General features: G+C 30.8%; 1 protein-coding gene and 1 long non-coding RNA gene across 5 annotated transcripts in view; one reads left to right on the top strand and one right to left on the bottom strand.

The window, feature by feature from the left end:
* Positions 1-15,615, bottom strand: part of LOC107164382 (uncharacterized) — a 277,547-nt gene extending 261,932 nt beyond the window's left edge. For all 3 annotated transcript variants that reach the window (XM_089228629.1, XM_089228631.1, XM_089228630.1), the window contains exon 1: positions 14,897-15,615. The gene's annotated coding sequence lies outside the window, so the exon portion shown is untranslated. The remainder of the gene's footprint in view (positions 1-14,896) is intronic.
* Positions 11,624-26,093, top strand: part of LOC149054838 (uncharacterized) — a 68,258-nt gene continuing 53,788 nt past the window's right edge. For both annotated transcript variants that reach the window (XR_016191920.1, XR_016191919.1), the window contains exon 1: positions 11,624-11,638. This is a non-coding gene — a long non-coding RNA (uncharacterized LOC149054838). The remainder of the gene's footprint in view (positions 11,639-26,093) is intronic.

Genomic DNA, 26,093 nt, shown 5'->3' with positions numbered 1-26,093 from the left:
TTCGTTGCATTTCTCCCTTAATAAATAATAATGATGTGATAATACTATGACGGGTCTAAAGACAGCGATATTTAAATGTAGATTGTAAGTATATGAAAGTTCTTAGAAAACCTTTAAGTATAGTTTTATTTTTATTTTATTTTTCTTACTTTAACTAACCCACTCGGTCACCAAACAAAAAATTCTATAATTATTTTTAGCCATTTTGTAATAGTTAAATTTTTTTCTGTTAAAACGACATCACTAAAATAATAGTCAGAAAACTTGGTTTTGACACTAAGTTATTTCCGAAATCATTTAGTTAGTGCGGTCAGAAACACATCAGCATAGTTGCTATTATAATATATACGTAAAAGATGCCTGTTGAACCTCAAACGTGATTATCCTTGGTCCGTTAACACGAGTGGCTATTATGGTCCAGTGTTCGTGAAATGCCTGAGTTTTAAGACCTTTGGATGTTTCTTATTATGTTGTAGTCATGGACCGAGAACAAATGGGGTGTGTTATTTCTCCCGGAATGATTCAAAACAGTAGGGGTAAAAAAAGGGTTCATTGAAAAAATAATGGATTTTTGGCGTTAAGCAACATTTTTGAACCAAAATGTATTACAAAACAATATACCATACTTTACTGTTTAAGAATTTTTAATTTTTTCAAACGATTTGTATTTTGTTACTTAATTTAATAAAGTTTAATAAGTCTTGTATCTGATATTGTATGGTATTTATTTATTTTATTTGAGAATAAATCACTTGAGGACTTAATTGAATACACTACAAATAGTACAAAAGAATAATAACTATAATCAGCTATTGCGTGCGTCATGCACCTTTGTTTGTCGTACTTGCAAGCTTACTCCTTTTAATTCCATTCTTGATTGAGAAAAAAATTTAAAAAAAAACTATGTCTATTCTAATGCCTGATTGTTGTATCGTCTATATGATCTAACGAGTTATTCCTAATTTTTCGATTTATATACAGAAATAGTTTTATCGTAAATAGCGTCATCAATAATAGTAATCCTATGAATGATTTATTTTATATAATTATCTATGAAATATTTAAAATCAATATATCATAAAAATTATCATTACCAATTTGTTAGGTTAGGTTAAGTTAGATTATAAACATATTCTTGTTAATACGGTTCTGAAAATGTATAATTATAATTAAGTACAACATGAATAGGTACAAAATATTTGATTTAACACCATTAATTTCTCGTATATTATACTTAGATAATATTTTATTTCTAATGAGATTGAAATTTAATTAAAATGTATGCTATTATCATTTTAACGTACAGTATAGACATAGAATCAAAGAATTTAATATTCATTTAAAATTTTATACAATGTTTATAAGCAGCGGCGTCCACAAGGTGAGGGGGGCTAACGGGCTGAAGCTCATTATTTGTATTATTGTTATTTTTGTTTTTACCTCAATTTAATATAGCTTCTTAAATCGTGCGTTTACCTATTTATTGCAAACAACGCAAACCATATTGTCCTAAACTGGCTGAATTCCTAAGGTTTAAAGATAATATTTTTATACATTCCATAGTCAGTAGTCATGATTAAAGATACTGTCTTTATTCGTGCCACAGTCCATAAAAATCTATAATCTATGATAACAATTGAACTGATGTTAACAACACTATCCGTCTATGCAAACATCGTTATTCCGATGCCCGAGTTGACCTGTTAAACCTGTGACAACCGAGTAATTATTTATTTTCAAGCCCCCCCCCCCCCCATTGAAAAATCTTGCGTACGACAATGTTTATAAGCTATAAAGTGTGATTTATTTATTTATATTTGTGTGCATTCATACAATTTTATGGAAAAAAAACATAGAATATATCAATACCTACTAATACATTTTTAAAGTAATTTTAATAATATGATAAATACAAAATAATGAAAAAAGGTCAGAAATTTGGCCTATTAAATATTTTATTATTGTAATTAAGTTGAAATTTATAAAATAAATATACATGATATTACTAATGGTGTTTAATGTACAAAATTATTGTTCTGAATAATGTATGCTAACGTCAGTAAAATAAAAATGTAGGACGAAATATGCATGGGCCCAAAATAACTAAAATTCGGGCGTTGAAATAAATTACTATCTATACTATCTAGTAAACATCATAGCATTGATTCTAGTTATTCAACTATATATTTTTGATATTTTTATATCGAACTATTATGTTCACGATGCAAGCTTTTTAAATTGTTTTTCCCTCCAGTTTGTGATCACGACATGTTTATATATTTGTCAATTGTATGCACAGCCGTGCGTCAGTTATCTCTCGAAAACATTTTTCTTCTTTTACGGTCTAAAAAAATGCATTTTATGGCTTTTAAAATGACCAACAATCGTGTCTCCGACTTGACGAACTTTAGCAGGCTCCGGTACACGCGGGTGTGCCATGGTTTGGCCCGAGTCCAGTTGGCGCGTGTCCAAGATAAGAAAAAAAATAGAAAGGGCAAAAAATCGCGATTTTTTTTATGAACGCAAAATTATCGTCACTCTAACATTATTACATTCCACAAGAGATTCATCCGACCTCTGATCTTATCAATCACAGAGGCCAAATGAACTCGACACGCGTTGGCAACCCCCCGGAAAACGATCAGACATCAGGAACGAATTTTGGCTAGAAATCAATGTTAGATTCTACGCGATGTTCTAAAATGTTTGATTCCAAAATTTACATAACAGGAAGAAATGTACAACTTGTCTCCCCATTAAAAGAACAATGTGCATAGTGTAATATTCGTACACCTTCATGAATACACAGGCATGTAAGTATAACAATTAATGTAAAATTATGCGATCCCTAAAAAGTTTTAAGACTTTATTTTTAAAACATTAAATTTAAGATCATATTATGTTGTCAGTAACAAAATATATATTTTTACCTTGTAGTTATTTTTTCTTATTTAATATTCGTTATTTTGGAATGAGTCATATAAAATGCTTATGCGAGAACTACAGGTTTTCAACCACTGCCATATTAAAATCTAAAAATGTTCGTTTAGACGACAAGCAGTTACCACAATTTATTAAAAAGATTATGTGTTGCACTAAACGACGAATACTCTTTTATGTTATACAAAAAAAATTGGATTCTAAATAATTATTTTATTACCTATGACAATCATTAAAAAAATCAATAGATAACCTATTTAAATGTTACATATCTAAATAATGTTATTTGCTATAAGGTAAAATTAAAGCAATGTTCTGAATTCGTTTGCAGTTATTATGACTAAATGATGATTAACTTCACTAATAGTATTATACCTAAATTACACATGGTGTGACTTTCTTATTTTTAATTTTAATTTTATGTCGTTATTATTATTGACATTAGTTTTCTATGGAAATGAGATGAAAAATATTCACCAGCCAACTGTTGCAACGAAATTTGGTTTTTGCATTTTAAATTAACAGGTTACTTTAGGGGTTTGTGTGAGAATATATATATATTATAAATGTATCATCATCAATACGACACTCGACTTTCTATCAAGTTGAGAGTTTCAAAGTTTCCTCATCGAGTATAAAAAAACACACCTCTGTTATTTTCTATCCTTCAATATACGGTTAAAACTTTTTTGTGAGCCACCGCAAGTTACGTCAAGAGAACAAAGATCCAATTTCGGAATTCATTGTGCGATCGGTAGCTAAAATGGCGGTGTGGTTGGAGGGAATGGGTATGGCAATAAATCTAATTGTTTTTTCTCTCCGAGCTGCCGACTTAAAATCCTCGTATACGTCACGTTCGGAAACGTCTGCGGGAAAGGGTGTGGTTTTATAGGTAAGTGATGGAGGGAAAATAAAAATGTCCCTTTTGTACTTGTTGCAGTCGGTGAACATACAGAAGAGAACTGGAAGGGAAAAATAATTGTATTTCTTCGAGCTGAGCCCACAAAACCCCTGTCACCGTAGTTCGCGTCCTTGGGGACGGTTTATCGTGTTTGGTTTCCAATATAATGATGGCAAGCCCGGCAAAGAGAAGATGAAGAAAAATTGGAATTATTTGCTCTTTGAAGTCAAGATAAGGTATGGTATAAAAAATAAAAATAAAAAAGTGACCAAACCTGCAAAATTGATCTACAGAAATATATATAATATTCTGTGTGACGGCTTATTTGAGGAATTCGATTAGATTTTAATTGGGTTTTTTTAATCATTTGCAATGAAAATAACTGCATGAATAACTTTGTATTGATTTTTTTTTTTTTAATAATATAAGTTTTGAAAATATTATTTTAGATCAAACAAATCGTAATTCAATACAAATATTCATTTTTGTACATTTCGAATTATATACGTTCTATACCTACCTATCGACCTTCAAATGGTTTATTATTACCACCGATTTATATCGTATAATGATAACTTTCGTGACTATATTTTTTATACTCCATGGTTTTATCAAGATGTGATTTTGGTAACAATTAATTTTAATATAATATATAAGACCAATGATGAATAAAAAAAAAAAACTAAGAAAATAATATATTTGATTTAAAATATTATTATTATCATTATAGTTTATTATTTTTTATTTTTTGCTTAACTATTTTTGTTTTAAAAATATTCATTAATGATATATTAGGAATAAACAAAATGTCGTTGTACTTAGCATAATAATCTTTTGAATAATATATACAATTCATAATGATGCACGATTAGGTATATATTTTTCAAGTCATTATAAAATAATTTGAATTCAACGATTTACTCCATGGTCTACGGTATACGTATAATGTATATTTTGTATCAAAGTACAACAGTGAGATAACTTGTTTTGTACGTGAAAACTCGCAAATAACCCATTGAAAATATTGTAAGACCTAACCAATAATTCATCGTTTGAAAGCTGGCCGTTGCGTAAGAGTGCACTGTGATATATGACACTTCATTTTTTATAATGCATTGCCTTTTTTTTCTTCAGTCGCTGTCCAAATGAAAAACAACTTTAAGTACACGACAAAAGTTCTTTAAAACGATAATTTTTGCTCTGACCACAAAGTATTTCAATCTCCAACAAATATTTGAATCATTTAAAATAAGTAAACTTGTGCGCTTGTATATGTCTAAAACGCATTAAAAGTTTAATTTTCTACAGAATTTATACGTCATCTAAAATAATATATTAGAATGATTTATTATTGCAATAATAATTAAAATGTACTGAGCACAAATGGTATATCATACTATTTTTGCTCAAAACGAGGAAATAACAATATAAAAATATTGATTGAAAATATTAGAAAATTTTGAATGTTAATTTTAAAAAAGAATACTATTATCAACGGATGAATGATTATAATATAATATTTGATGTAATTTTCATACAATTTATATTTTTCACTTCGGAGTGATATTACATGCAATTGTACCTAAGTAAAAGCAAATGTTTTTGCTCACAACACAAATATGACGTGTAAATGTGTAATACAATTAAAACGTGTTTTATCGAATAACCGTGTTCTGTTTGTCGCTTTTATTTGAATAAATTATTTTGCAGTGGAATTCTTTGAAAATTGTTTGCTTAGCGTGCGCTCTTTGTGCAAGAGACTTAATATTGGAGACTTGGCATGCAATAAACTAATCCGATGTTCATAATGAATTATAACTGAGGCAAAACCCGTTAAAAGTAGTGGCCAACATTAGCATGTACACGAGGAATTTTTTCCCACCTCCCCTGACAAGATTACATAAACTTTAAACCCTCATTAACAACAATAATTATTTCACAATGATATTGTGTACCTATACCCTCTCGCTTCGAGACCGAATTAATAACACAGTTGGATTCGCATAAAACGATAAATTCTGTAAGTGTGTTGTGCATATCCGACGGCTATAAAATATATTTATATTAAATGCGCTGTCTTAAAAATTCTTCATCGCGATAAAACTAAAAGGCAGTCGTGCACCGTGAAAGCAGTGTAGCAATTACATGAACTCTAATTGAACACGCGCCACGTGCATTTGGCCATTTAGGTATCCAAAATCACGAAAAGTTAACATTCTTTTTTTCTTATCCGATTATTCATTCCGACGGGCCGCCGTGTATAACAACAATACGATGCGGGTGCCCTTCAGTTTTGATAATATACTTATAATAGCTCGTTGACACGCCAACCTTTTATTCTTTTGATTCGAGTATACGTCCTAAACCTATTTTTTTAGTTTCTCTTTATTTTTTAAACTATGTTTTAAGATAATATAATATGCCGAAGTAACCATCGTATACCTAACGAGGTTATTCGCTTAAATTAAATAATTAAGTGTTTCCAGATTATTTCCAGGCGAAAAACTCTAAAATTAAATTTACAAAAAAAAAAGAAAACAATAATTACATTTTACAAGAACATTTTTTTTTAAATGAAAACGCAATTTTTCCATCCAATCGCAATTAATAAAAATATATTTTTAACAGTTGAAAATGTATACCTATTCACAAAACATAATAATAATTCTATTATAATATTATGTTCTCTCATCATCGTCACGGAAAAACATTAATAACCAGATATGCGTAGGTATAAAATATATGTTTCGTTTCGTACAACACTGAAGGTGTCATCATTTTATATTTCTGTCGCACAACCGTCACAGATAGGTTTACAATTATTAATATTATTCTCTGGTATTGGTGCTGTATTATCGTTTGCGTAATTTAATTATAATTAACTTACTTGTACGTCAGCTCTATATACGAATATTTATATAGTTCTGTGTCGATTTTATTCGTGTGAAATTCTCTATTGCACTATTAAACTTTGAACATAATATAAAATAACGTATAGGTATAGTCAGTTAACGAGCAGCGTACGGTGCATATATTATAATAATACTCCGGAAGCGTTCGAAAATAAATAATAACGTCTAGAGCCAGACCAGTATAATAATTATTGGCATCGCGGAAGTTGTAGCATCGTTGCTGTAGTAGTTAGCCGTATCGTTTACAAAACAGTTAATTAATTGGAGGGAAATGTTAATGGATTTTCGCAGTGTGCGCGGTCGTCAATAAGCGTTTCGTGCACAGCGTGGAAAATTCGACCCCGGTCTTATATTGTAAACGGCACTATATGCGTGCGTGTGTGCAGGGCGTGTGGGTGTGCTGGTGTACGTGTGTGGTGATGAGTAGATTGTTTTGCACGTCATAGATGCGATTATAATGTTATCAGAAAATTGCATTGTTGGTATTCTTTCGTCTTCCACGAGAGAATAAACATAATTTTTTTGAACGCGAATAATATTGTACCGAACGAACATCGACGTTTCGTTTTGAGAATAATAAATATTGTGTACGAGTGCGAACACGTTTACGGCCGGTAAACGCAACCGAAACGTTGGACAGAAAAAAATTCACGAATTTCCGGTATGATCGTTACCCATCATTCTGCGAATACACAAGATATAACAATATTATATTATTATGTTTATACGAAAACACACAATATTTTGTTTTTTACTCGCGGATCGGTGATATATTGGGGTGATTTTTGACGTGACGTAACGAAAAACGTCAGCCACCGCACTGATGTATATAGGTAGGGACATTATTATTATTTTTGTGGTTCGTGTGTGCTTTTGTTTCGAAACTCGGGATGTGGTGGGCTATAGCCGAATGTATATATATACATCGGGTGGTAGGCGCGGAGCTTATGTGGGGTGGAGGTTGTATGTGTGTATACGCTGAATGGCAATCAATATGCGGAAGAGGGGCGGCGGCGACGGCGTGTCGGTGTGTGGATAGGCCTAGTTCCCAGTTTCCTTTTGTGCACTCTCTATCCTCCCCCCACCACCCAGCTAACCCCTTACCGCTAACGAAACGACCGCAGAGGAGTTATCTTCTGCACGAGATTCCCATTCAATTCCGTTTCCATTACGCCGGGCGGCGGACACTGAGCAGTGGTCCACACTGTATCAGTACCCTCGGGCTTGCAGCATCACCCCGCGCACCCCCATGCCTCGATCCCCGACGACCGTACAGCTATCGGCCATCTGATTAATTATTTTCACCGTTCCACACCTATTTCTAAAGCCGCCGAAACCATTATGTCGGCGGCCGATGCGTTTCCCTCGGTGAAAACGTATATAGGTACCTACCTAGTCACCGTTTGCCGTGGGCAACATGTGTGCGATAAGGCGGCCGTGGCTAAGCCTAAAAGGATGAGGAGACCGGAAGAGATGAAAAAAAATATGACGACTCCGGACACTTTTCATCGGCCAAGCGGAGCTGCTACCCCCATCATGATGTTCGTATTCGTCGGCTACAATATGTACGCTCCAGAACTCTGCTGCGTTTGCCAAATTTCGAGCGGAAGTGTGCGAGTGATGTCGTCTCAGAGAATATATTATTTCAGTTCGAAAATAATATGTTGAGAATTATTATTCCGAAACCACGCTGTATTTCATTGTGATGTTTTTTAATTTTTTACGTTCATTAAAGGTGTATACGATATTATGACATGTCTACTATAGTTAAGTACTACCTATATACCTATACAGGGTGATTCTTTTTAGTGGGTATACTAATTATCTCGAAAAGTATTTACTTTTTTCAAAATATTTTTTACATGGTTTCAAGTTTCAAAACCAACGTTTTTATTAAAAAATTATATTTTTAAATATTTTTTATCCTTATCATTTTTTAAGTTTTTTACTTTTTTGAATGAAAACATAGAGTTTTAATTTCATATTCCAAAGCAGAATATTTTTCTAAGTATTTCGATTCATAAAAATCGAATTTAGGATGAGTAGTTTATGAGTTATATGTATTTAAAGTTTAGACAAGCGGAGTAGTGGATAAACATTTTGCAAGGGTAACCCCGTATACCACTTCACTCTGTCAATCTAAACTTTAAATACTTATAACTCAAAAACTACTAGCCCTAAATTCGATTTTTATGAATCAAAATACTTAGAAAAATATTCTGCTTTGGAATATGAAATTAAAATTCTATGTTGTCATTCAAAAAGTAAAAAACTTAAAAAATGATAAGGATAAAAAATATTTAAAAATACATTTTTTGAATAAAAACGTTAGTTTTTTAACAACTTGAAACCATGTAAAAATATATTTTGAAAAAAGTAAATACTTTTCGAGATAATTAGTGCACCAACTTAAAAGAATCACCCTGTATACATAATATAAAGGGTTATTCACCAATATGGTTAACCCTTTATTTTTCATCAGTTATGCAATTCATAAAAATCTAATTTCGGAACTTTTCGATACACCCCAAGACCGTATTTTCAAACTCTTAAGATTTTTTGTGAGTGTCCTGTGGAGATACAAACATCTGTTTTTCAAATGAGAACGGGCATTCAAACTGTGAATTATTTAGAGGATAATTTTTTCTGAAAATATTGACGTGTCAGAATCAAAATTCGTACATTTTCAAATCAGAATTAGATACAACATTTTCAAGAAATTATCAGCAATATTATCTGATAAATAATTTATAGTGAAAATGAGGGTTCTCATCTGAAGAACAGAAATTTGAGAATCGTCACAGGACATTTCTTAAGTAGCAAAAAAAAAATAAATAAATAAATAAATAAATCAGAAATTTGAAATAATATTATCGTCTTTAGGTACACTTAAACATTTAAAAAATCAGAGTTTGAATAAATATGCTATTAAAGGTGAGCATGCTTGGTGAATCACCCTGTATGTTTATACATATATTATATAACCGCAGGTATATAAAAATATAACATTAATAAAACTTTTAAATATGGGTAATCAATCACATTGTCTCGTTAGGTTTTCTTTTTAGACTGTACACTTGGTAATAACAAATAAGTATATAGTAGAAGCACATTCGAAAGCTGCGCACACATTAAATATTTAAAATATTAAATTGTTTAATCAAATAAAAAAAATAATGTTACGCAATTAATTTTATGTGGCGGAAACAAACGTTCGCATTTGATGTATCATGCGCATTTTTCGGACAACGTATTTTTGTTATTTAAAAATAAACGGTTTAATCATATTTATAATGATTTTGTTTCAAAAAATATACATCATCCATGTTCATTATAAATATTTTTACAAGAACATAAATGCAATTTTATTTATCACACAAAAATAAATTTAGATTCAAGTAGGTAGTCAGCGCCATGTTAAAAATGATCACTTTTACATATTATTTAGAAACTATAATTTATCACGCACGCAATATTATTAACATAAGCCCGATTAATTAATTTTGTAATAAGCATAAATAAAATGGCGGTTGCATTACTCGATCTCAATTTTAAGTTTTTATGTATAACTATACCCACTGTATGTATTTCTATTTTCATATAATATTTTGTATTACTATTCTTATAGCTGAACGTAATAATACGGCTAATTATTATTTTTATTTTTAACAATCATCTACATCATCAGTAAATGCCCATAAAGTTCTTCTACCTACAATATCATTTCGGCTTGAGGTATACCTAATTTGTGTCAAATTTGTGCACAAACCTACTTCAGTATATTATGTTTTTTGAAGAAAAAAAACAAATTAAATACATAATCATTTTTAAAACAGCAATGCTAAACATGATTAAATAAATAAACATCTGTAAGCATCGCACACCGTTTAGGCGTGAACTATATAATATTATGCGGCGTGCACACACATATATTATTTTTATCATTGGTGCCAATAAATTTTCAGTTCCGGGATGTTTTAAATAATTGTTATTTAATAGTCTTTTTTTGTTGTGATTTATAGTCAGACGAATCGATTGGTTCACAAATTTTGTTATTCTATATCGTCGGACGAAATCGTTGAGCACAAAAATACCAGCGTTTAACATTTTTGAGCGATATCGTTTAAAACGCACTATTTTCGTACAATTATTTTTAACGTTCGACACGTCTAGTGTACCACTAAACCGTTAAATCTTTTTCGGAAACCGTTAAGTGAAAATAATGATTGTATGCTAATAATATTATTGTAATGTTATGTTTATGCCTATATTATATACAATATATACGATAGTTTGGCGTTTATACAACGTCACGATGGACCACTGTGTTTTCAATCAAACTACGCGTTGTACAAGATTCACCATGTTCAACGGTCGCGGCCCGTCACGCTGGACTCTATTTGGGTACTATTTATGCTTCTTCTTCTTCTTTTTTTTTTTTTTATGTGTATATATTATATTATGTATATTATTATTTTAGATTTGGGCCAGATTCGCTTACGTACGACTACGAACTGGAACGTTTGTTGTTATGATCTGCGACGGCAGATTTAATAACCGAACACATTATACGAATTAAAACGATTTCGTCTTTAAATTACTGTGCGACCGGATATTTTTTTTCCTCTTCGCCGCCGTCGTCTTTACGATGACATACACCACGTGCTGTGCGGGGGCGCCCACCAACTGAAATAGCCGCGACATCACAAACGGACGTCACGGTCTGTGTAATCATATCTATCAGTTTATTTCTGTCATCGCCGTCACTACACGTCGAGAGGCCTTCAGATGAAGTCGACATCGTTTTGTTTCACGTGCAGCGCACTACGTGCCCCTCGAAGGTGTGTAGGTACTCGTCTGCGTGTGCGCGTCTACATTGTATATGGTATGCTCGCATTATTATTGTATTAGATTATGTTTTTAATTAATTAATTATTGTTGAATGGCGTACGCGAAATTTATGCACCTCTATGATTGTTGTAGATCGCAAACGTACGCGCCACTGCAACGAATGATATTTATTATTATTAATATTATTCATACCATATGCATTTATGACGTCTCTTTTCGTTTCACCTCGTACAAGTCATATATATATATATATATATATATATATATATTATAGATCACATCTCTACCTATTTATAACCAAATATCGAACATTTTTGGGACTGACCATGATGGAGTTATTTACAAATTCATTAATTTGTTTTGAATCTCGATTTTATAATATTGACAATAATATATTATTATTGTATTCGATTATTATGGCGTGAACGATGTAAAATAATATTTTTTGAACAGTGTACGATGCGTGTTCCTAAAGTGTTAATAGTATACGATTATTGTATAGGTTACAAACACATACACATCACCATTGCATAATAAGCATGCCATATTGTCATATTATATTGTTTTTATGTCGTTTCTCTTCGTTTCACCTCGTAAAAGTCGCATAAACCTATACATAGATTACACGCCTACTTAATTATACATAGGTATCAAACATTTACAACAGATGGGTGGCGTCTTACAAATTTAATTCTGGATCTTGATTTTGTATTCCACAATGTAGTTAAGTGTCTGTATTATCTCAAAATGTTATAGGTATCCTAAATAATTGATATTTTCCCATATATTATTATTCTATTAGATTTTTATGACGTGACATGTGAACGATAGTAATAATAATAATAATAATAATAATAATTTTTAAACGACTCGAACGTAATGTATTAAACATATTATTAAGTTTGTTGTATATCTCAAATATACACACCACAAACACATGTACGCTACAATAATAGTATCACACCGCATACGTTTCAAAAATATTATAAAATATCCCATGTGTGATTCCTCCATAATAATACTTTCAGATGCACAGCTGATGCTTTTAAATAGTTTTGTTTTTCGAATAACTATATAATATGTAATTATTGTTTGATTGAAATGTGTCACGAAGCCAGGAAAAGTTTTGTCGAGTTACTGCACATTAAATATTCGTAATTGCCTAGAAATGATGATCAACGGCAGATACTTATAATAGGTATGTAATTATTAAGTGAATGTATGGTATTTTTGAACAAACGCTAATTACATAGAGTCATAAGACTTTTCTAATTATTTTCGTTTGTTATACAACGCTAGAAAAATAGAAATGTACACATAAGAAGTATGATTTGGACTTACCTTAAACACAACTTTAAGTATAAAATAAAATAAACAAACGTATATAATATTATTGGTCGTTGAATATTTTTTATATTTGTGATAGTACCTAAATGTAGGTAAAAAATATTTTTTGGTATCTTATTTAATGTTATCTATTCAAATTATTATTTTTTATTTTGTTTCAAAAATTAATGATATTGTCTTCATATTAGCATATTTAATAAATAAAAGAAACAGAAATTTTTACGTTTTGGACATTTGATATTCGTAATAACTACAATTATATCTTTTAAATTAAAAGTTTTAATTCTTCTGTTTGAAGTTCTATTATGTAATACATTTTTCTATGCAGTTGTATGCATCCTATTATATTTCTTGGATATTAATGATTCAAAAAATAAAAATAGAAAATAGATTTTATTAACATTAAATAATTTAGTTAATTAACATTATAAATCTTTGAGAAAATGTCATGAAAAATTCAGTAAAAAATAATGTAATTGATATGATACTTAATGAAAATAAACATTGATTCATGCAAAAAATGAGTACCAACTAGACCAACTTAATTTACGATTAATTAACTAAAATTAGATATGATATAAAATGTTCTAGTATACCCAGTAGCATCATGGTTTTAAATGTGGATTTAAACCAAAAACAAAAATCATATAATTTTAAATATTTTTCAGATAATAATTGAAAAATTATTTCATAAATTCTTACGTTTGTAAATAAAAAAAAACTAATAATGTTTAAAAAAAATTAAAAGTAATTCCGTGTTTAAACTCACGAAAGTACATAAATTTATTTTAATTTTTGGTCTAAGTATATATTATTTTAGAAAACTTTATAGCCAAAAATGTTTTCGCTGAAACACCGTAGGATTATAAGACTGTAATCCCTTACGTTCACAGACATGAAATAAAAATTCCTTTCAAGAACACGCCCGGTGCATTAAAATAATGATAATAATAATAGTAAAAAACAGAGAAGGGACATAGAGAAAGCAGTTAAATCTTTCTTGGTTTTATAGATCTCAAAAAGCCACGGGTCATATGCATCTTAGCTGTAAATTACTTTAATAATAATAATAATACATCGATAAAAAAAAATGTAGAGTTATGTTAAATTTTTTTCTTGGTTCTATAAGATTTGTTCTATTCAAAATAATATTCACCCTAATAAGCAAAGGAATTTCGTATAATGTAAGGTCGATTCGTTTGTTTTTTTAAACTTTATGTGTTCTCATACAATGGAACATTTCAATATCCATTTTACTTATAGAATTGATGTATTGTTCAATTTATTGAGGTAGGTTGTAGTACATTATTTCTAGTAGGTGTGCATAATTAAACTTTTATTTTATTCTTAATTTTGTTACTTGTTGCCTAATGCTTATATTATTACTATTGTGTGTTAACATATTTCATTATTATATTATTGTAGAATAATATAATTATTGTTATCTATCTATGAAATTATTATTTTTTTTTTATGGTTAAAAATACTTGCATACTATAAATCTTTTAGACGCAAATTTATAAATGATTAAACTTTTTATTTATTTTATGATAAAAATTGTTTTCAATTTTATTCAGTTAAACAATTTAAAGATAATGTGTATATATCGTATACATATATAATGTTTAATGTGGTATAGTATATTTATAATAATAATCTATTCACTAATTTATTTATTTTGTGGATTTCAGAATGAATATAATATCGAATATTTAAATTTTTCACCACCCTAATTGGATATTATATAAAATTTAACTTTTTTAGCATTATATTATTATGTTTCTTATTTTGATTTCCTTGGTTTAAATAATGTATGTATTTGAAATTCTACACAACATAAAATTTTATAAGTTGACAGATGACATAATATACCAAACTACAGATGTTTGTTGGAGCGTCCACAATGTGACAATAACACCTCATAATCAATCGCTTAGAAACTCACCTGTGTTATGGTGACGTTGATGGCACTGAGGTCGTTTCCATCCAGTGCGAAACCGGTTTCAGGTCCGCGACCAATAGTCGGGGCCCTAACCGCGTCCTCATAGGTGTGCACACAGGGCGATCACGAAATTTTTCGTACCGACGGTGTTTAAAACTAACTTTGCGTTGCCGTTCGGATGAAACAAATAAAAAAAAAACCACCCGAAACTAAAAAACACACTTCGAAAAGTTCAATTTTCGTTTTGCCACGAAACAACGACGGCGTGTACAATTGTTGTTGTACAGTCCGGATTGTCCAATACAATGACGATATTGTTAGATTAATTGGATCACTTATAGTCGTGTAGCTCGTGGTATGGTTGTCCAAGTTGTACTGGTAGTGGTAATATAATAATGGTCGTAAAACATCAATAGAAGTAATAAATTATAATAGTATCGGTGGTGGTAATGATAGTCGTAAACTGGATATTATGATAATATTATTAATGAATTAACGATGGTAAAAAAAAAAAAAAAACGAAAAACGAAAAACGATTAACAATTAACGAAAATTAACTTGTCCTAGACAGACGGCGAAAACTAAACAGACGTATAATTTTTAGCGAGACGCAACCGTCACGCGGGAAATCTCGCGAGCGGGGGAACTGGGGGGGCAGCGCTCGCGCGACGGCGTTTAGACGCGTGCTCGGCGAATGGCAGGGATGAATGGTCCGCGGCAGACTGCCGGCAACACTCGGGTTGACGCGGCGCGCGCGTTCGCCGGTGGCCACCACGCATGGGGACGCGCGCGCGGTCTAGCGGTGCGACACCGTGTGGCCACGCGCGCGCCACCCCCGCCGTCCCCGCGCGGAGACAATGACCCAGTTTCGGCGGTGGTGTCTTCCGGGAAAGATGTCCGAGGGGTCGGGAGGGTGTGCGAAGAGTACGAGCGCCGGCAGGGTGTCGATGGTGGACGGTGGAGGCGGTGGAGGCGGTGGAGGCGATGGAGGCACGTCGACGACGGCGGAGGACGGTCACGATGAGGAGAGGAGACGTGAACAAATAAATACACACATGTGCGTACATCACGCACGCTAATATTAAGAATAGTGTAATTTATAACAGTGTAAATGTCTAAGTATGACGACGATCCAAGTGGTGCTATATGATGATATTTTTTTATTTTTTTATTTTTTTATTTTTAAACTTAAGTCATTTACACTCTGAATATATTCACTTTAGCTTATTAACTAACCTAACATTTTACACAAAATATCTCATTATAAATGTTTGCTAAAGACACTGTGGGTGCAGTGATTCGCGCAGATAATACGTTTTCGAGTGCAGTCCGAGACAGTGTCGCGCCTTCGTCTATGGGTTTATAAATTTAGCTTTGAGTAAAGACGATTCGATCACAAAATACACACGGTGAACACTTGAGAAGTGTGTATTAATACTGTTAGCTGAGATCGCGAGACTGAGTGGCCACGTGAGAGGGAAAGATGGGGTGACCTACCCTGAATTACAAAAATGAAACGTGTAGTTGTTGAGCACAAAAGTCATTCGGTGACAACCGCAGACAATGTCCACCCACTGTCAAACGACTTAGGATTTTCTAAGTCATAGACTCATAGACCTTCGGAATCCAATTCAACAATAATTATTAATTGTTTACCCATCTTCTTCCGTCATATCATCGTGTCGTGGTGTGGACATCTCCATGGGTCCAAGACAGTGGTGAGTGGATGACTTGAACTCTGATTCACGACACGACGGTGGCGATCGGTCATCGCGAAGACTGTTGCTCGGACGCAAGCAAACGATATATTTTAATAGTTTGCACGGGACAGACGGAAAAACTCGCTTTACAATAATATTATTATAACTGGAAGAATGTGATTCGTTTTGGGGTATTCGATTGTTTGCAGGGGACTTCAATGTGTTCTGATAGAAATTGTATTTCTTCTAGAAACCTTTCTGTCCTAATCGAACATGATTGCGTTTTACAATAAATGGAAAATCGGTACAACTACGCAGTCAACTCGTATTATTTGTGTAGGACACTCACGATGCAAAAAACAATATAATATGTATGAATATATATATATACATTACAATGACGTTATACGTTTATTTTCGTGAGTTTTTATTGTTCGCATAATATTATGATAAGTATATTGGTAAACTAAACACAATATTTTAAGGTGTATTACAATATGATGTAGGTATATTGTGATTTTTGTTTTGCCTGACCTACATTTTTCTAAGCATTTTTCTACGCCTCACGTTATTTTATACTAAAATATTGATATACTATGTGGAAATTCGACATTTCATAACACAATTTTTATTATAATAATTATGGCTGATAGATATGCAGTTTTTTGAAGTAAATATTAACATTGTATTAATTAATAATTGTTTATCATATCGTATAATTTATATTATATTATATTAAATATATAATTTTGTTTTCAAGCAGAAGACATATTTTAATTAGTGATTGCTATAATCCGGAAACTTAATCTCTGACAAAAACAAGCTGTCAAAAAAAAAAAAAAAAAAATGTATGAAAAAAAAACATAAACTAATGACGTTCTAGACTCTATATACTCCAACGGTCATCGTATTATCTGTCATCTCGAACAGTTTTCGAAAAAACACATTCAATTTCATAACTTTTATATAACATGCGGTGCAGTGTACTGGAAACACCAACACATACACACAGTAGAAAGCTTTGGATGTATTAAATGACCTGTCATTGTTATAGCTATCATGTTAAACTCGAAATTTTTCTTATTTGAAAAGAACGAAAATATAATATCGAGACAAAGAACGTCGTGAAACAAAATTAAAATTAAATTTGAGTAGGTAGGTACCTGCGAGTTTCGTGTCAATATAATATGATTCCGGAACTTTAATTATGTATCAATCTTCACTAACATTTTAAAACGACCAAACAAATAAGAATATATTTTCAAAAAAGGGTGAGATACGACTATTATATTGGTGTTTGATGGGTCGCATTATTGGGTGACGGTGAATCATTATCATATTATATAATATTCAAAAGCACTAATAAAGTAAAATATTATATTATAATCATATTTCAAAAACATTCATACTACAACAATAACATCCATTGTTCATTTATTTATTCTACACGATAATGGACATCTATCATAGATATGATATGTCTATAGAAACTACATAATAATAATAATTTAATTTAAACTAAATTTTTATAACATATATAGCACAATAATTATGTATAATATTCATAAGAGTTGATTTTTTTTAAGCTGCGTAATTAATAAATGAATAAAAAGTTGTTCAGACTATGTGTCTTACAAGTATTTTATTATTAGTCGTAACTCGTAATTATTGTATTGTACCTTACTGAGTAATTCACTAAGTAAGCATGTTCATTTCCTTTTTTCCTCAATAAATCTGATTTTTCAAATTTTTTTTTATTGATCAAAGTACATCGACAACTAGGCCATTAATAAAATAATTTTTTTTTTTGTTACATTTTTAGTATTTTAAGTATTTTTCAAATTTTTAAATACACTTAAACACTATTATTTCGAATTATTGTTATACTTAAGGAGTGTCCTGTACAAAAAACCACTTCTTTCAAACGATAACTCCCTTTTTTAAGTTCAATTATATTCTGTGGATAATTTTCATAAAAAAAATTGACGTATATAAATCCGTTTGACTAATTTTTGAATTATTAAACTAGGTAAGTGTTCTAATGGTAAAAGTCCATTCTAATGGACTTATAAAACAAGGTGGCTATGATAATTTGAATGTTTTTGGAAATTGTACTAATTTCTAATAAATATTAGTTCTAATATTGCGTCTATTTTATATATTTTATGTAAAGCCATGCCCAGCCATTTTTCCTATTTGTTAAAACATTTTAATGATGATGAAACTACCCGTTCAAATTTTGAATTAGGAACATTAATATTTTCGAAAAAATTACCCACTTAATGACTTACAGTAAAATAAGGGAGGTTTTCATTTTTTGAACAAACAGCCATTTGTAGCGCCACACTTTGCCACAAGGCATTCCTTGGGTAGTACGAACAATTTCAAGAATTTGAAAGTACCTATAGTGTTTAAGTATAATATTTAAAAAAATCCATAAATCAAAATTTTAATTATTTTAATCTATATACATCAATGTTATTAATTCTTGATAAATTATTATACTACAATAATCTGAGTTTCATTTTTTTTTTTTTTTTTTAATTGTGACCGATAAAATACCAAATAAATAACACGAAACATTGAAAATAAATAACCATCTCGCCTATTCTGAATATCTAAACATATTACAACCAATTTACATTTTAAATTATATCAAAAGCACGGAATCGTTTCCTTAAATTAAAATAATAATATATCGTATATTCAATGAAACGGTGGATTCAGCAGTCGCATAAGTACTGTGCATGTTTATTATTATTATTATTATTTTTTTTACACGTAGAAATTAAACGAATAAATATTGATCAATTGTGGGTGACGGGTCGATGGGGACCAATCGTCCCAGACTTTGGTGCTCAGAGGGGTTTCCGGAACCTTCTGATCTCGAATCCGACGAAACTCTCTGCTAATGGGCAGCGACGATATTCTTCCTTTTACTCGGATTCATGGGCACACTATGGCTTCACTGCAGGCAGCGCAATGTATTCGAAATCCACGCAGTTCGGTTTCTATTGAAATCTCGACGCAGTAGTTGATGTTTCGGCTAAAATATTATACAGAATATAACTCGTTTTGTTAACCCTATAGTTGTTATGCTGCACCATCTATTGTATATAAAAAAAAAAATACAACTGTTTTTGGCAACTACCGCGGTGTGTAGTAACATTAAAAAACACGACAAAATAAAATGACCAGTCCAAACATTGAATATTTTAAGTTTTTTTGTTTTGAAAAAAAAAATATACATATATTACATATTAAGTGATATTGATTGGAATTTCGGCCGTGTACGAGAACGAATAAAAACTCGACAGGAAAAAAATCCCAAACCGTATTGTGTGCCGAGTGTTATTCTTGTTTCTGCTAAATTTGGCAATAAGAATATAGTGCACGGTCGACCTTGTATTATATTTTTAGGTCATAAACATAATAACTAAATAAATAACTCAGTGCGAAATAGCGAGAAAAATGAGAATTTATCGAGCCCTGTATGTTATCTAATCAATGCTTGTGTCAAGAGGATGATGACGATGATGATATATGTGCCTATATTAGGGCGTTCCTTAAAATGTTTTGTCTCACCCCCTAAATGTGTGCGTATATGTATAAAAATGAACTGTAAAAAATTTGAAACCAATCGGTTAAGGTTAACCCGTGCCGATTTGTAATTTAAGTTTGAACTCCTTAAATTGTTCAATATTTACGAAAATTTTCCACATTTCCATAAATATTTCGTTAACCTTTAGAAATATCGACATTATTTATATTATATATTTTGAAGTAAGTTAAATTTGCTATAACTTTTATGGTGTGATATTTTTTAATATCTCCAATAGTTCGTGAAGTATAATGACTTGAACGTAAAAAAACACGATATTTTTTTAAATACGAGTAGCATAGTAACGATTAGTAATAACTAATAATAAACAATGTTATAGAATAATTAATAATTGTGTTTATGATTTATAAAACTATTAAAAAAATGTAACATTTTTATTATGAAAGAAATCCTATTGAATAAAAAAAGTTAATACTGTAATAAAGTACTTTTTTTACAATCTGGATAAATTTTCCTATGTTCTTGTATATAGGCCCTATATGTATAGTGTATACCTATTGTTTTGATGTGATCTTAAATTCTTACCGAAGCTTTTTTATTATTATGATTATAGTACAGAGTTTTACATATGCATTTATTGACCAAGTGAGAAGAAGATTAAAGCTAATATTTTATTTATTTACGTCCCACCAAACGTATATTATATTTAAATATTAAATCATATATGATATTTTTATTATTACTTTCTATTTAAGTCATTTCTCTTACCATTTATGTCGAAAAGTAAAAATCGCATATTTACTTCTATGACGCGTGTTTTTTTTTGTAAATTATATTTGGGACAGATGGTTATCTACTAATTAAACGTCGAATCTCAAATTTGTATTCCGCAACGGAAGAATTTGTATATTATCCTAAGACGTTTCGAGTATCAGAAGAATTGACGTTTCGCGTATTATTTATCTCGTTGTTTTTCCACAGCTTTAGGATTTATTGGGAGAAAAAATATGAAAATACAAAAATGTTTTTTTGAAATCGGTAAAAATATACATAATATGTGAAAAACTAAATGTTATGGTGTTTATTTACCGCACAATAACGAAGTTACGGAGACGTAACCAATATCTATGCACAAGTTACGTATGATACCTATTATACGTGAAAATATCTTTGATGAATATACTCTTATCGCCATTTAGAGATGAGTTTTACTATTAATAAATATATAATTTTTAAACAATGTACATATTATTCATGTATATACACCGATAATCAAATTGTTATGAGAATTCGTTAGCATATTATCATCATAAGCAAAATCTGAAGTTCTTAGAACTCTCAACCCAGTCATCATGGATGGTTAATTTTTTTTTACCTGTGCTCAATTAATCGAGTGACACACTAATGGGTGACTTTTTATTCTCGAATTGTCCTGCTATATAATTATGCAACTTACATCGCATATGCTAATCGTGCTATTTGTATGGATTGTATATATTCAATTTAAAAAATAAAAAAAGTTCTTGGAGTGCACCTATATAGTTGAACTAATCGAGTGGTATATTATTTTTAGAAGAAATTACTGAACAATATATATTTATTGTAATATATTATTTAGCTGGATGGAAAAATAATAAATATTTAGACTTTGCGGCTGATTGCAGTATAGTAAATATTTACAGTGCAGCACGGGACAATTATAGGCCATCACTCGGCGGATTTCTTTCCAAACCATCCTCGTCCGTAATCTGCATTTCGAATAAAGACTCCCTAAGCCTGTTGATAAGTCGGACGTTATTTTGGACCGCATTGTACCTAATTTACCTACGCCGAGTGCCAGGAGGTTTTTATTATTTATATCCTGAACGTGTGTAATAGACAGATAGGCTATCTGGCCGGCGTCCAACGATCGCATTTTTTCAAACAAATCAAACACATTTCCGATTTAAATTACTCGAACATCAGAAAGTCTCGGATTTTCAGATGGGAAAGAGACGGCGAAGGCGCAAGTGAAACGGGAGCGAAAAAAAAAGAAGAAAAACTCAATAAATGAAAATGGGTGCCTTCACCTGGTTTCACCTTAGTCGCCCGCTGTTTATAAATAAAATCTAGTCCGAGGGCGTTGGAAATTAAAAAAATATACTTGCCAAGTTATTTTCTGAATTTGACATCCAAGTTATTTGGTATAATGAAAAGAAAGAAAGAAAAAAAAAATTACAGTGTCTCGGTAATATTTTGACTCGTTGCCCGCTGGGCGTTCACAGACTATAGCAGCCATTCATCATCGAATGGTGATTTGCGGCATAAAACGTGTCCTTTAATAGTGGGAACCGAGATATCAATTGGTTGACGGGGAGGGGGCCATAACAAGATCACAGGCTGTTGGCATTTTTGTTACGAATCTGTGGTAGTGTTTTTTTTTTTTTTTTTTTTACCAACAGGTAAGTATATTAAAATAATGATATATAGGTAGGTGAAATATTATTTTATTGTTTTTTTTTCTTATCATAACAGAAAATAAGAAAATATGGCTGCCAAACGCCCGAGGAACAATAATTGGCGAATTTTAAGAACTTTTGGAACCGTATATAATATTATACACATTTAATAATAATAATAATAGTAATAATCCTATATTTACGGAAAAAATTTCCAATCGTAGATAATTTACAAATAAATTATTAAAGTACAATTAATATGCTACTGAAGTTTTCGGCTTTAAAAATGTAAAGTTATTAAAGACGTCATCATGACTAATGTTGAGAAGTTAATCATCGTCAAAATAGATTGTCGCATACGTATGCGTTAACAATTATGACATAATTTTAAAAATATCAAATAAAAAAGCCAATAATAGTTCCGAAGACATATGTTTATAATTTATAATATTTATATTAAATATCGTTAGATTGTTGTTAATACACTAAATTAAATTAAATTTGTTTTTATATAAAATAAGATTCACCATAACCGACTTAATGTTAGTTGAAAATATACCACTTGACTAGAGTATCCTCAATAATAATATTGTCTGTCTACTGTAAAACTAGTTGAAAGTTTTACAAGAGACAATTAAAAAAAAAAATTATACGCACATAATTTTCTAATTTAATTAAAATGTATTAAAATTTGTTACAAAAAAATTATACTTCTTATCGTTTCAAACATTTTTGAATAAGGTACAACCGGAACGGTGTGAGAAGTATTAGAAAATTTTAATTTTTTTTTCAGAAAACTACATAGGTGATTTGTGCGAAATTCAACCAAATGTCAGATGAAAATAATATACCATCCCTTTGCGAAAAGTATAATCATTTTCGAAATAATGATACACCGGAAATACCATAATATTTGGAGAAAAAAAAAATCATGAAAAATTTATTTTTAACTGTCAACATTGCAATACACAATTCACACGCAATTCGCATATTCTATAAATACGGATGTAGTTTACACAATTTATCTTTTTCGAACCTCGAGGATTGGCAGCTTAGTATTTGGATGCGTGTCTCAATGACATGCGGCTAAAAGGTCAAGAATTCAAAGAGCAAATTCGTCACGTGCATTAGATGGCAAATACACGATAAGTGCATTGAACTATATTAATTTTTACTTAACGAATTGACAGTTCAGAATTGCGCGTGACTTGCATCGGTATAGTAATTTTTTTACGTTTTGCGTCAAAGTATATTAATAGAACCTAAATTAATTTATTGTCCGCGAAGTTTTGTCTGTACTAAAAATAGTGTAGTACAATAAGCTCAACGGAAATATGTGAACTAATATAGTAACCCACCACACACTGTTATGAATAATTTTCATACGACTTTTAAATTAACTGAGTTAAAAAAAAAGTGATAAACTTTTAACTTAACTCAGTTAAAAACTATTATCATTAATTTGCACAGGCTTGATAATAGTAATTAATTGATTGTTAATAGTCCTAAAATTATAAAAATACCGCGCAGTCGAAAACATATATCACTCAAACGTTTTCGAAATTCTTTGTTTTTTTAAGTTTAAAAAAAAATAACTACTGCATAGGTGAAACGCTATTATCACGAAATAAGTTTAATTGATATATATATATTTTTTTTTTCATTGAAATAAAAGAAAAGACAATATAATATACACATGATTTGTACAATAAGTCATTACGATAACAATCATAAATATGAATATAAAATGAGTCACGTGATAGGCGAAATCACATACTGGTAATATCCCTCTTACAATTTCTTAGATTTATTAATTATCTACGTGAATCAAGGATGATTGTATAGTTCTATGTTTGTTTTACAGAATAGTAAGTCGCGATTCCAGTTTCTTTTCAGTCTGCGCGGAGGCTGGTCGGGGATAAGATTTGAGGACAGTTTTTTAATTAAGGGGTTAAATATTCGATGGCAGTTTTATGTAGTAAGATTTATGATGGCGTTTAGAGTGTATACTTACTGTTTCAATTTGTAAGTCGTTATTCAAAGATTGATTCGCAATTAATCGGTATAAAAAAATAAAAACTCCTCATAAGCATTAATAATACAACAATAAGCTACAGCAGCAGTTCAACTCTTAACCGAACAATATTTAAAACTCATAATAAAATTACGTCTTACCAATATGTGGCGGGAAAACTGAAGTTCCGTGCGAGCGAAACTCCACGAAATAAAACAAGATATGTTCATATGGACACATCCCCCACGTACCTCTCTAGAAAGTTCGAAGTCACCCTAATTAGGCTACGGATTGGGCACACACAGATCGTTCATGGCCAGCACTAATGAGTGAAAATGACCACCCTCCCCCCCCCCAATTTGTCCAACACGCGGCACCGATCTATCAATTAAACACACGATGACCGAATGTCGATTATGCTTCGGACCGAGATTGGCCTTAAATCTTTTTGAACACCTGTCAGAATCACTAAGCCTCAACAGTCCAATCGCTCTCTGCAGATGCCTTCAAGTTTGTCACAGAGACAAAACTGCAAAATAAAACTGTAAAAACTGTATAAATAGGATAAATTTGTTGATGTAAATAATGTAAAAAAGATATTGTAAGCCATTGCAATGGCTTGACATGTAGGTATTATTTCATTCAAGTTTTTTTTTCTCCATTGATTGTTGCATATTTTCACAAATTATTATTCAATAGCATAATGGCATATATATATATTTAATCACGCCTGATTAATAATTAATGTCGAAGATATTTTCATTGGTCAAAATATTATATATTATAGTTTATAATATTATTATATTCTGAGTATTATTGAAGTAGTGCCTAACCTAAAATTGCATTCAAACCAAAAACTTAATAAAATAAGGCACATTAATTTTTTTTTTTATTAGAAATAATATTGCTCTTTTTTGTTAATATTTACCAAATTTCATTAAATGATTATTTATTCATTTCAAATTCAAAAAAAAAAACTCTTCCATAAAAATAGAAAATAATTGCTAATTAATTGTGAATTCATATTCGGATACCAAAAATTGCATTCAGTTGTAATCAGTTGATGAATACATCTTACTTGTATCATTGATAAAATGCGTATGCTAAATCCTATTTATAATAATAGTTAATACTGGTCCGCACCGTACAAAATGGACCAACGGGAGCGTGATGTAGCTAAATTGCCTATCCAAGGCGCCGAGTTATCTAACGATACTACGCGTCACTATTAAAATAATATTATAAAAATAAAGTGCTCCTCAGTGAATATGATAATATTGTATAACAATATAATATGATATATAACCCGGATATCAGTAGACAAAATAATAATATGACGATTGCTAGTCGGACACAACGATGTACATTGGTGTAATCACATGAGAATAATATTTCTCGAGCATATGCTTAATAATCGTGGCCACACGTCTTCATAATATTGTGATTTATGTCATAAAACAATTTTTGGAGAGTTCAGCTTAACAAT

This window comes from Diuraphis noxia, unplaced genomic scaffold, assembly GCF_037042655.1.
Source record: "Diuraphis noxia isolate RWA-SAM2 unplaced genomic scaffold, SU_Dnox_SAM2 contig0005, whole genome shotgun sequence".
NCBI classification, from domain to species: domain Eukaryota; kingdom Metazoa; phylum Arthropoda; class Insecta; order Hemiptera; family Aphididae; genus Diuraphis; species Diuraphis noxia.
This window is presented reverse-complemented; position numbering and strand designations above follow the sequence as displayed.